The 14,040-nt window shown below is 38.6% G+C and overlaps 1 protein-coding gene across 1 annotated transcript in view; it reads right to left on the reverse strand.

The window, feature by feature from the left end:
• plch2a (phospholipase C, eta 2a) overlaps nucleotides 1-14,040 on the reverse strand; it is a 129,528-nt gene that overhangs the window by 43,933 nt on the left and 71,555 nt on the right. The window lies entirely within an intron of this gene.

Genomic DNA, 14,040 nt, shown 5'->3' on the forward strand with positions numbered 1-14,040 from the left:
ATTCAGTTTTTTGCTTTTTTTCTATTATTTTTCTATGTCTGTGTTTTATTGTATCGTTCACATATAAGTTCCACTGAGTAAATACAGCAAAAACTATAAACAGGGATAAGGATAAAAAATGCTATTTATATGATTCTCATAATTGTATTACCAATTATTGTAACTTTACACATTTGTACAGGAAAATAACCGAGTCCTGTTATAAGAAGTATTATAGTTAAAGATAAAAATCATATTTTATACATAAACATATGTCTGTGAATTCGCTACGTTATCGGTCTCCCAAAAATGGTTAACACTGCTCCGTTAATGTTTTATAAAACAAATAGAATTATTATAATAAAGACTGAATAAAGACATGTTTTCCAATATGCAAAAGCCGCCAAAAACAGCAGCGTATTCTAAAATTAATCCTTGTTGTGTGGGCTTACGGGTGAGTGACATTGTGTCTCCTGTACTATTAAAAACTCACAGATGGCAACTTGTGCCCACAGTGCAGAGGAAACCTCTTGCTAACTTCCTAGTCCGGTCAGACATCCATGTTCTTAAACTCAAATGTGTCAAGCGGTTGGTTATACAATCCGCATTATTCAATAAATGCCATGCCAAAGCTGCTGCCATTAGAAAGCAGCTCCTTGTTTTGGCCAAATTCCGAAGGGCAGCACTTCATACTGTATCCTCCCAGACTAATGAGATGCTCCCGAGGATCAACTTGTGATTGAAATGATGCCCAGCGAGAACGGGTAAAGGTAAACATGCTGCAATAAAACAGTCACTTGTGAAAACCATGAGGAAATTTAGCTCAGCGCATGCAATCCTACATTCAGTACATGCATGGTGGAAATCTGAAGGAGTAAACTAGTAGGTTAAAATATAAGGACAGGCAGCAAATCCTAAATGTTTTAAAGGATTACTCCAGCTATGTTTTTTTTTTTATTCTTTCCTTCTAAAGCATATGGAATGAATGAGTGGTTACTACAGACAGTCACTGACATACATCATACTACAGAGAAAAGAACAGAAAGCTTATTTATATGGGAAGAGCAAGGACAGTTTTTCAAACACTTACTGTAAATCCATAATGCAAATTGAATATTTTTTTTATTTGTGTTTACTACAGTACAGTTTGTTACATCCCATTAAATAGAAAGAGCCTCCAATCCATTCTATTCCATTCTGTTTTTCATTGCACTATAGACATTGTGATGTAGTATGGTGTAAAAAAAACAAAAAAAAAAACATGTAAAGGCATTCAAAGGTTTTCTTTTTTGTTTTCTATACTGTACCATGAACTTCAGGATTCAGGATTCAACTATGCAAAGTCAGACAGGCAGGAAAATGCAGGACAAAATGCCACTTGAAAATACTTTGATACACTTACGGTAAATCACGGCTTGGGCCTAAAGACAACCGTGCTTAAAAAAACTTTAAAAACTTTTTACATTTATGCAACCAAACATAATGGACAGGATATAACGGGACAAGCCAACCTAAACTAAACACAGAACAGCTGCACACAGTCAGGCAACAGGCCTGTTACTAGAATGCACCAGAAACCGAAACAAAGACAAACACATGGCACTCATCACCATGGAAACACTGTCAAAAGGGAAAAGACCTGTTCCTGTTACTAAGGTTACCATACAGCGGATGTAGGCGATTTTTCAGCTGCTGTATTAGAAGCTGTGCTCAGCAGGAATACAGACCTTTCATATGCAGAAGAAGGAAGATAGCCAGGGGACATGTCTCAGGCCTTTACCGTGAGTTTGATATATTAAATGTATAAATGGTTCGCTGCTAGTAATGAGGTCAAGCCTGCGGGTTATGTTGGGTCTACTAGAGAACCATCTTACCCTTTAAATACTTAATTCAATATGTTAGAGTGAATGAGCTGTTCTTATTTCAGAACAGGAGAGTCAAATAAACCATTTGATCATCTGTCGTCTTCTGCACCTGTTTCACACTGGGTCATACCTTAGGGTAAATGTTTTTTCTGCTTGAAAGATTCATATGCCACTGTGAAACTGCTCAGGTACAGGGGACTAGACTGCAAGTGAGAGGTAAAAACCGGCCAAATGAATGTTAGCTAAAAAGTCCTTCAGGAAGCCCGGAGAACTATATCACTTCCACTTTCTACACTAAAAATCCTAAAAAGTCTGGCTCTTTGGGAGCCTATGAAGAAAAGTGGGATGGCTCAAGACATTTAAACAGCACTGTATATTATAAAGATACCCATAATGTACAGTACGATGGAGGATAACAGGGAATGCAGATGTCCCCTAACATGAGTTCAAGCTTCACAGCACTCAATAAAGAACAGAACTGTAGACATGTTTTGTCACTAGAAGCGAAAATGCTACTGTAGCTTCGCAGGACCAAATTAGCAGACATATTATGCAATAAAATATGATGGTCGTTTATTAAAAAGTGGTTCACTCTCTCACAGTTTGTCTAGAGCCTCAAAAAGTGGTGAGCTCGATAGATTTTAATTACACCAGACAATCTGTTTACACCAGCAGCTAGAACGAGAATGTCACATACAAATAGTACTCAGAGGAAACACACTTCCGTCTCAAATCTGACTTAAGATAATTCCTTAGCAGTGATATAGTCCTGTGGGTCGAAACTAGTCACTCATTAAAATGAAATGTGGTTTTTGTAATATGGTCCATCGAGGTGTTCAGGGACTCCAAGACAAACCGGCTATGAGGGTTTTTTTTTTTTTTTGCCAGCCACTGAAGAAAAAAATAAAACAATTGAAATAATCTTAGAATATATACACTATAATATATATACAGTATATGTACAGTATAGTATATATAAACAGATCCAAATACTCTGTATTTCCGCCACTAGGTCCATTTTGGTTGCTGTGGAAACCAGGTTCAGATTAGCAGCAAATCAGATTCCAATAAATCCGAAAAAAATGAAAGGGCACCTAATCTTGTTTTACAACAATCTCTTGCATATTTAAGAGTTCCATTAGATGAGTTAATGACACAGTAAAACACTGTTATGGAATTGTCTCCTCCTGCTTGCGAGAAGATTTAGAGATAGTGTGCAACATTTTCAATTCCCAAACAAGATTCTTTCAAAAGTAATATAAGCAATATAAGATTATACTAATGAGACCTCCATTATTAAAATAATCACCTTAAATCCTGATGTATTATGCATTAGTATGATGCAACAAGAACTAAGAATAAACCTTGGCTGACATACTGTATATGCAGTGGCATTTCATGTACTTATGAAATACAGTTTGATAAAACTGTCTTGATATAACAGATGATATAAAAACAGTTGCAAGACTTATGGATCCTTCTACACACATAAATCCTGGCAAGCTTTCATACTTCTTTAAGCAGGAGCTCAATATTGTGGGGGATGCAGCTGTCTAGAGGCTTCCAGAGATGAGCAATGGATGAAATCACAAAGCAGGTCAAACGAATGTGTGATGCCGCTGTTTAAGCTTGTTCTGGGGGAAATGAGGTTTGATCTCACGTGCCTTCTGGACGTCTACTCAATCTGTGTCACGCGGGTTTGGCGAGTCTTAAGCTTAAAGGGGTCGTCTTGCTGTACGTCCATATGTCAGGTAGACTGTAAGGTGTTATTACATGTTACGGAACTGATCTTCAGACAAGGGTGAACGACTTAACCACAAAGCAAATCAGAACAAAGCTTACACATTTATATGAAATGTTTGTTTAGCGATGGCTCTAAACATCATCAGTTCTTCTACATCTGTTTTATTTGATTCCTCCTTATTTACACACATGGATTGACGTGATTCAGTCATGTAAAAAATACAAACTCTATGCAAAACAACATCCTACGTTGAGGCGGGTATCGAACCCTGAACCTGAAGGTGCAAGGCAGCGGTGCTAACCCCTACACCCCCTTACTAGAAATATGTAATGAATGAGTCAGGGGTAGCTTGTTGGGTAAGGCATTGGACTAGCGGTCGAAATGTCCCAAGTTCAAATCCCACAACCACCAAGTTGTCCCTGTCCCTATAATGAGATAAAATGAGATAAAAATGTAAGTCGCTCTGGATTAGGGTGTCTGCCAAATGCCTAAATAAATAAAAAACTTTGATATGGTTGAAAATTAAGATGCAATTTTTTGTCACATGCACTTTATAGAAGCTGGGTCAGTGTCCCTGAAGCAGATAGGATTAAGGGCCTTGCTCAAGGGTTTAATAGTAGTATGAGCTTGAACCACCAACCTCTTGACCAGTAACCCAGAGCCTTAATCAGTCGAGCCACAACCACTAATGTTCAGTGCTGACACGGAAGACTCCTTCCATAAATCTACACTACTGTACTGTATATTACCGATTATGTGTTTTTCTTTGTTAGATAATAGAATGTTGTTTTTAAATGCTTTTACAATGTATCTTGGTTACTGTAAGTGGACTGTCCACCATATAATTCCATATGAAAGATTTACAGTAAAAATGGAATAACAGAATATGTACATTCATCTAAATGTGTGATTTGAATTACACTTCAGTCAGTGCTTTTGATGAATATGACATTAATAATAAACACCTTATTATCAGATTTGAGACTTTCACAGCACTGAGATGAATAACGGCCATTCATTTCCAGAGATAACTCGCAGATCAAATGTCAATATAAATAAATGAGCACGTTTGCAGCTCTTACCGAATGCTCCTAGCATCCAGTTGGCGCTCACCATGAATCCACCATTTACACAGAAGAACTCTAGAAAGCGAGAAAGGCTGCGTTTGTTTAGACTCTGTGAGAAAGGCAATCTGCCAGTTGGTTCCTGGAACCGTGAGGATGCCTGCTCTGGTTCTGCCCCTGGTTTGCACATAGGCATAACGACAGAAGGAACAGGTTCCACCACCATGCTGGTACAGAGAAGTGCACTCACGCTTTCAGAGACTCCGGACCGGGTGTGTCCCGCCTTCTTCCTACAAACCGTTGTTGGGGATGGTTTTAAAAGAACATGGGCATCTGAAAGACGAGTGAAGCTACCAGAGGAAATCTTCTAGAGTAGATTTAACGTCTAGAAAGAATGCAAGAATAAAAAAGAACAAAAGAAAAAGAGAGAGGCTGAGCGTAACATAACACTGTTCAGTTGATCCAGACGGTTTGGTGCAGCTCACTGATCGTATCGTTGAGGTGATTTGGTGCAGTGGTGTTAACAAGTAACTGTGTGACATGTGTCAGAGATCCTAAATCCTCTCTCAAGTGTAATCCAGGTTTAGGGGATTTATGTGGACTACTGTGTATAGGAGCCCAAGGGGGGTGGGGGTGGGGTGAAGTGGGTGATTGGGGGGAAAACATGGCCTGGTTTTCTATTTAAGCTTTAAATGAAATATATAGTACTGTGCAAAAGTCTTAGGTACCATATTATATGCTGTACCAATTTTGTTACTGTATATATGAACTGCTGTGGTGAAAAAGGAACTTCGAGACACGACGTTATTGGAGTTTACTGAAGATCATGTGAACATTTTTATAGGCAAACTTACTGTACTGACGGAATATTTTTCCTGCTCAGAAATTCTCCAATAAAGCAGAAATATCACTTTCCATCACACCTGCTCATCTCTTCTTTATGAATAGATCAATATTTCCATCTCAGCCAAGGTATAAAAACTTTATCGGAGAATATTTTTATTGGCATGTCTGGACAGGTTTTTAAACTTGTACTTTATCTCAGCAAATAGAGGAACTATTGCAAGGGGGAGGGATATAAAAAAACAACAACAAAACAAAAAAACAAAGAGATGTATCACGAAGGGACCTGCAAGAGAAAGACCAATAGCTCATAAAATATAAGACGGAGGCTTTGGAAGTTCCTACATACAAAGGAAACTAAGGATCTAAGATTCTGTATCTAGCTAAGTAATTCTGAAAAAGAAAAGGAAAAAAAAATAATCAAAGATGTGACATAGCTGGAGCCTGTCTGCTGGTGTACAAAGGACAGAGATAAAAGGCTCAGAGAGGGCTTCTTATGCCACAATGCCTTCTATCAGTCTCAACATCTGGCTGAAGTGAGAGCAGGTAAGTGCGGCTCACCCCGCGGCCCGCTGAGAGGAACAGCGAAAAGAAGCCTTAGCAAGGAGGAGGAGGAGGAGGAGGCTGCGGTGGCATTAATTGAAACAATGCCAGAAATAGCTTGTGTAGTACTCGATGTCTTTTTGTCAGCTCGCGAAAAAAAAAAAAAAAAAAACCTAAATTAATTCTGCCGAAAAAGAATCACGTCGCTCTGGAGCACAGCATCCAGTTTTCTCATTATTTCTCAACTAAATTTGTCTTCGTTTTATTGCGGAAATCAATTTAATAGCCAAACGGACTTCATATACCGGGGGAGATGATTTAAGACGAAGATCAATTTGCAAAGTTTGTTCATTAGAGTCGCGCTGCCACGGAAATAGATTTTTTCCCCCCTTACTCCAGGCTCTACTCTGTCCATCCAGACTGATGATGATTATGAATAAACATTTCACCTGACATTTTCTTGAAGAACACAAATCTTCTCCATCCCCTCCACATTAAACGGTGGTTTCATCAAAGGTTCTCGGCACGTCGTGAACAAGCAGGTCAGCTTTGCATACAAGAACGATGATTTATTTGACATCAACAAGGACTTTTCGGCTGATCTCTAGATCGCAGTCTACCGTACATCACACAGCCCTCTAATGAAATATACTTTTGCTATGCACCGAATGTTATATACTAATAATTTGCAAGAACCAATCCAATGGAACTTAATCTAATCGTTACTAGAAGGAAGCGACCAACAAAAGCATTGTGGCGTATTGAAGGAAAAGTAAAACACATTCCATATATCTTAACAATTGAATAGGTCGGTTTTTATATTATTTCTTTAAAAAGTTAACATATGCCTCAGAGCTCCCAAAAGGTATGTCTTTTAAAGCTTTATTTAATACAATCTGCGTGACTTTGGACTGTGAGAGTTTGTGGAAGAAATCCACCAAGCACAGGGAGAACATGCAAACTCCAAGACAGGAATCGACCCTTAAGATGCATCCGTACATTTAAAACTTATTAAAACATGAATCTGGTCTCTTTTAAATATAAATATTTTAATAGAAATATTAACAGACATGTTTTGCTTTGGGAGTGGCTCAGTGGTTAGCACTGTCGCCTTATACACCTCCTGGATCCGGGTTCGATTCCCACATCAGGTCTGTGTGCATGGAGTTTGAATGTTCTCTCCGTGCCTGGTGGGTTTCCTTCGGGTACTCCGGTTTTCCTCCCACATTCTGCAGACATGCAGATTATCCTTCTGCCCTAAATTTCCTGGGATGGGCTCCAGCCTCCCTGCGACCCTGTTCAGGATAAAGCGGTATAGACGACGATGAGTGAGTGAGTAAGTAATGTTTTGCTTTTTTGGTCCTTAATAAGGCCCATTTACTTGTTTATGTTCCATTAATGTTCAGTGTATGTATCCCTTATTATTGAACAGTCATGATGAGTTACAACAGAGGCTCCAGCTCAGCTAGTTAAAGCTTTGGAAGCTGATCTATTTGAGCAGGAAGTGCAGATAAGGAGGCAAGAGAGCTGGACTGGACAGACTAAGGGATTAAATCCCTGCTGCATCCGTCTCTTTAGTTGGAAAAGAAACAAGGGCCAAATCCCACTGGCACCAAACTCAGCAAGGATTGAATCACTAAAAAGTGGTACCAATTGGCATTTAGATCACAGCACGTAGCTATTACTGTATCTATTAAATATTCAAATCTTAACGGCTCATACATGAGTTTCAAATGATGTCCGTCTGTTTAACGCTAAACATCTAACCCAAGCCCGGATTTAGTTATTGTTTCTTCTGTTGTATCCTTATTAACAATCTTTTTCATCCTGTATCAGACAGGTTGGGTAAGGCTGAACCACTGGACTACAGAAGTTGGTTCAAATGAGGTGTAACATTTTGTCAGCAGAACAGAGTGTTTTGTGTGCACTAAGCACAAGACTAAACAAATCCTAAGACGGTTATACAATTTTCTTGGTGTACTGGACTGAAACTACAAAGCCACCCACGAGTGAACACTTGACTCAGGTTCTGCACTTGTGGGTGGCTTTGTACAAAAATAATTACTGCTGTTGGAGAAAATTATCTTTGCTGTGGTGTGAAATGAGTGCTGCAGTCTGGGCTTTTTTTAAAACTAAGAATAATAACACATAGGGATTGTTTTGGTCGCGAACATTAATTAAATCGTTCATTCATTCATCTTCTGTAACTACTTTCAATTTTACAATAAAAGATTTCTATCCTATATGGTTTTAGGGGGAAATATAAATGAGACGTGAGCTAGATCTGCCATGACTGTAACCAATAAAGAGATGAATTCCTTATAAATTAAATTAAATCAAAAGAAACCTAGCTTGGAATACATTAGAGAGTTAAACACGTATAAACTCTTTGTTAATGATGTCCAATGCCATAAAAATCATAACAAATATTATTCTACTGTAACTGTTTTCTGTGTTCGTACGGGTGAATTTTTAATTTTTCTCATTCGGATACAGATCTTAACCCTCAATGTTTGTCTACTGGACATGTACAGTACACCACTAATAAAAGTTTATTCAAAAAATTTTCATACCTTTATAGCAGTGGTTCTCAATGTGGGGTTCCATAAGAGATCGACTTTTTTTGTTTGTTTGTTACAGCATTTATCGCATATTGATTGTTTATGGTTGTTCCTTGAATTGAGTGGGGTTTAATTCCAACAGGCTATAATCAACGTCAACTTGAACCGAGTAGCTTCTGTAGGTGGAAAGTTCAGGAAAAAAGCTATACAGCTCTATACAGTATATAGATTATATAAATTTGAAGTGAAGGAGTCTAAGGAATTTCTTTTACAGTTAAAGGGGTCTGTGGTTACAAAAGCTTTGACAACCCCAACCCCAACCCAAAGCAATTAAGGAGTAATGAGACATTAGGGGTTCAACTAGCGGCATGGTCCAGTAATTAAATTGCTTGCAACTTTAGGTCGAGTGTGCTTTTCTGTAGCTCACTCCTTCACCTACCTAAGAAAATCGGATGATGACTTTGCGGCTGGCTTTGCAGGAATGGGCTTAGAAAAAGCAGACAGTATGGTATGTTGGTTGCATAAAAAGCAAATTATTACTAAATAATTATAAAGAAAGTATGAAAGGTATTCAAGTTAAACCAGGACAGGGATAAAATCTCCGGTGAATGAAGATGTAAAACCAATAGACATTTACAGAAGACTTCAAGTGCAGTAAAGTGATGAAACTCCACAGTAAAACAGAATGGAGCCCATGGAGTCGTTCCTGTAAACATTCAGCGAGTGCAATGACTAATCCTTGAAAATCAACAGATAACGTGCTGTAGAAGAGACACATCTGTCTGTTTGAACTGAACACACAAACATTCATTGGGACGTTATTGGCACATCCCCTGTACCATCCTGTCCTCGATCTAAGCCATTTCCACATGTTTGGTCCATTAAGATGTGAAGCATGATGTCTAATTATGGTTCTATCGTACTGGGAGGACTTTCTATCTTGATGGTATCCAAGCACTAGTGAAACACTGGGATGAGTGCATTAGAAGAACAGGGGATTATATTGAGAAATAAGGAGAGATTCTACTCTCATAACTGGGTTCTGTTATTCCGCACACTCAAAAATCCCAGTTTGACTTTAACGCCCATCGTGAGATCAAATCCTTGATTTTCCTAATTCAGTTTCCTTAAACGGAGCAAAAGTATGTTTTCTTTGTCCACCTGGTAAGACTGAAGGCTGAAAGGAAACCCTAAAAAATACATTTAAAAAGCAAATGAATAAAAGTTTGATTTTAGTTTTTAAAGGGAGACTGTTAGCTGACATGGAATTCATGTTCCATTTGAGAAGCTGTGGCCAGTACGCAGAGGTTCTGAAACTGAAACTTCATGGTTGACATTTCAGGCTTTAGTTGAAAGTGTTCTGGATAGGGAGCTCTTACTGGATGCATTTTAGGAACTGTGATGAGACCGCAGGTAGCTTGAAACTCATTTGTATTGCAAAAGTTTGGTCCTATTGGACCTGATGAACTGGGTTAAAGGTAGGGAAACTAATAAAGATATACAGGAACCAATCTAATAAAGGATGTCTCATACAGCAGCTCTGGATGGATGGATGGATGGATGGTCATCAAGTCTCAGTGCTTTGTAACAGACAGAGGTAAAGATGAAGCTAAAAGATGAATAATACATTTCAGCATGTGCTGACATTGGAAGATAATCAGAGAACAGGGTGATGCAACATTGTCCCACAGTGTTCAATTCCTTTTAAACCAACACTAATTTGCCAACACTAATAACTGTATGTTTATGAATCAAAACTCTTCAAGTACGTTTATTAATTAGAGACCGAACCATATACAGTATATTTTTATAGAAATGCAACATAGAACACTCTGACTTAAACTGTTTGATTAAATCAAACAATCATTATTTTAATATCACAATAAAAATATATGATCATAGCTACCTGTGCAATACAAAATAAGACTATCACCCTGCCTACGATCTATAAGATGCAGATGCAAATCTCCTGCTGCACTTGATGCCCTCAAATTGGCCATTTTCCACAGAGTCCAGTCTGACAGGCTGTTTATTTCTCAACAGTAACCTTATTATAAAATTAAAATGTCTGACAATGTGTCAGCATGGTGCGATTTTCAAATGTCTTCTTGAGCTACTCCTGTATGTGTAATTATCATCTGCTTATAAAGACAGTGAAAGTTCACCAGTAGCACATCTGGCTTGGGTATTCAGTGCCTAATTAATATAAATCCTTTGTCAGTGTTGTTGCTGAAAAGAAATATACTCTTTAAACAAGTAAAAAAAAAAATGATACTCTTTAATTCCATTCTCAAACTGAATCACAGTGTTATAATAAAATGCTGTGCTTATCTTTTGGATCCGTACTTGGCACTGAGTGCAATGAATGCTAAATTGTCAAACATGTGCTTGACTTTTATCAATGATAAACGTGAAAAAAACTCACATACACACGTTATACTGGGATAAGGGGTTATACTGGGATAACGGGTTATACTGTGTCTCAGTTTTTCCATTATGTCAATTAGTGAGATTTATTATTTGTTAAATGTGTAATGTTTTACTCGATTATATTTATTACTTACTTCAATTAACTGTTTACTTCTTGTTTATTTACCATTTAAAGATGAAAAAATATCATCTGGACGGGTCACTTGGAAAGAGTATACCATGTTTATACCATGTTATCATATATGCCAAAAGAGGCATAACTTTTTATTCTTATTATTTGGGTTATACTAATTACACACACAGCGGTACAACGGTAGTATAGTTTCCATCAGAACATATGCATTTGCATCATTGTTGACTCCACCTCTTAAATCCTATTTGAAAATCTCCTTTGTCGCAGTTTATGGCAGGTCCATTGGCAGCCATACACGCCTATGACATAACACTGTTTGATAGATGATGTGGTATGCTGTAAGTCATGAGTAGTTCTTTTTTCCCCCCTGACTTCTCTTTTCCCATAACTTAATCCCATCATACAAACTAATTTTGGTTTCATCAGTCCAAAGAATCTGGCAAAGTGTTTTGGCAGCCTGGATGTTCTTGAGTGTTACTGTACCAGTGGTTTGCAGCTGTTTACTTCATAAAGCTGTTTCTTGACTGCAGACTTTGACAATGACACGCCTACCTCCCTAAGAGTGTTCTCCATTTTCCTACAAGATCTTGCCTACATGAAAGTGTTCTACTTCTAGGGTTCTGAGATCATCCACTCTAGTTTTCATGGTCTTCCAGGCTTTTTGCTGTTGCCGATTTCTTCTTTTTACGAATGTTCCAAACGGCTCCTACCAATGTTTATGCTACTGTATCTCTCTGATGGATTTTAGCCTAAGCAAAGTCTTCTTGAGTTAGATGGACACCTCTTTGGACCTCATGTGGAAAGTTCGAGTGAACAGCTACGGAATACACTCAGAACCACCTTCAGGGCCTTTATCCTTGATAGCCATGGAGTAATGAGGGAACAAGCCAAATCTGAACATGTTTGTCGGCCATGTGTTCTATTATTTATGAGCCTCCTGGAATGGTGGTGTGTATGAAAATGGCTGGAGTGCCTGAATGGTTAATGTCACACTTCTGTCAAACCACTTGAATTAAAGGCTTGACTTCGCCCACATATTGAATGTTTCATTCCAAATTCAATGTGGTGGTATACAAAGACCAAATGCCAAAAAATGTATACCGTCTGTACAGTACTGTAAATCGTACCTATACACAGTATATTATAGATTTTTCTTGCATGTCAGAGACTACAAGCTACATGGCATTTTGCTCTGAAGCAGACATGCTAACAAGCCCCACACACACATTCACAACCACACACAAATATTTCACACATACACACGCTCAGGGGGAGAGCTCACAGCAAAGGTTCCTGTTGGTTCATAGACGTCAGGAGCGGTGCCGAGAGGGCAGCCTCCGGTACAGAGTGAACGGAAGGCTGAGGGAACAGATGGTGGCACAGAGGAAAGGATTGGGAGTCCTGCTGCTACACTTTCCCCATGTGGATGGTTGCGGAGGGAGGGGAGCACACACATTTCTGATATAGCTAACGATGTGCCTCTGACAAGTCGACTCTTAGTCTGGCCCAAAAAAATCGAAGCAATGTGACAGTAAGGCCAGTTCTACAGGTGTCAGAGGTGTGACCTTTTATTTGGTCTGTTCAACAAGAGAGCTTGTATTCAATACAGTAGATACTATACCAACAATAAGCTCTTAATTTCAAAGGTACCATCCTTCATTCACTTGGTTATTCATCTTCAATAACATTTGAAACAATCAGTCCAATCCCAATTTTCAAACACATGCACGCACATATGAGAGAGAGAGAGAGAGAGAGAGAGAGAGAGAGAGAGTCACACCCTGTCATTCAGTTTTCAAAGGAATTTTTTTGTTCCAGGTTTTTGAATAATGGTTTTAACAAATCCTAATACAAAATAATTAATAAAAAATAGGCATACCTATTATAGAATACTAAATAGAATGCAAAATGATGCAGACACACCATTCCAAAACGATGGAAAGTTTGTGTTCTACTGTAATTTGTCCCAAAGGTGTTAACTTGGGTTAAGGTTCGGGTAGTGTGCAGGCCACTTAACTTTGGCAAACCATACTGTATCTTTATGGATCCGGCTTCGTGCACAGCTACTGTCATGCTAGAAAAGGTTTGGGTAGGAAGACTTAAATAAAAATCTTGAAGCTACACCATACAAAGACGTTTGTTTGTTTCTAACTTTGTTCTTGGCGGAGCCTTTCATGTACGTGTGATGGTTCTATAGTGTGTATATGCTGTTCTACGTACTGTACAAGTGGATAGTTTTAGGATTTTAGCCTTTTTCAAAGTGACGGATTAAAAAAACAGTTGTGATGGTAATGGTCAAGTGATCTGATCTTTCAGTTTAAAGCCATGCTTGTCAAACACCCCCTGGTGGTTTTCAGGACCTCTTGGCATGTTCCTACTGTAGTAGGCCTGTCTCCTAATAGACATGGGAATGTAGTTATAAGGAGATTCTCCTTGGCACTGCAGAACCATACACAGTACTGTACAATACAAAAACACAGAACGGGTTTAAAAGTGCATCACTAATTAGTTTGCCATGTAACTAGTTGAAAAAACCCCTGCAAGGTATGGGCGTACTATGCCAAACCTTACATACAACTTGAGACAAAACCCTGCCTATGAATCATTTTAGCACACTGACTCACTATTGTGTCCAGGCTGTCACACAAACATGCTCCCGGTGTAATAAGATGACTAATGCACCATCTTTGTATTGTCGTGACCAGGGCACAGCAAAACGCCTGGTATTTATGAAAGTCCTGAAGAGAGTGGATTGATCTAATTTAACCCCACGGGTCCGCTGACTCTGCAGGGGTAAGTTTAACACTGGTGCAGAAAAGCTGTGTGTGCCTGCTTGTGTGTGTGTGTGTGTGTGTGTGTGTGATACACAGGAACATGA

Source organism: Clarias gariepinus, chromosome 9 (genome assembly GCF_024256425.1).
Source record: "Clarias gariepinus isolate MV-2021 ecotype Netherlands chromosome 9, CGAR_prim_01v2, whole genome shotgun sequence".
In the NCBI taxonomy this organism is placed as follows: Eukaryota; Metazoa; Chordata; class Actinopteri; order Siluriformes; family Clariidae; genus Clarias; species Clarias gariepinus.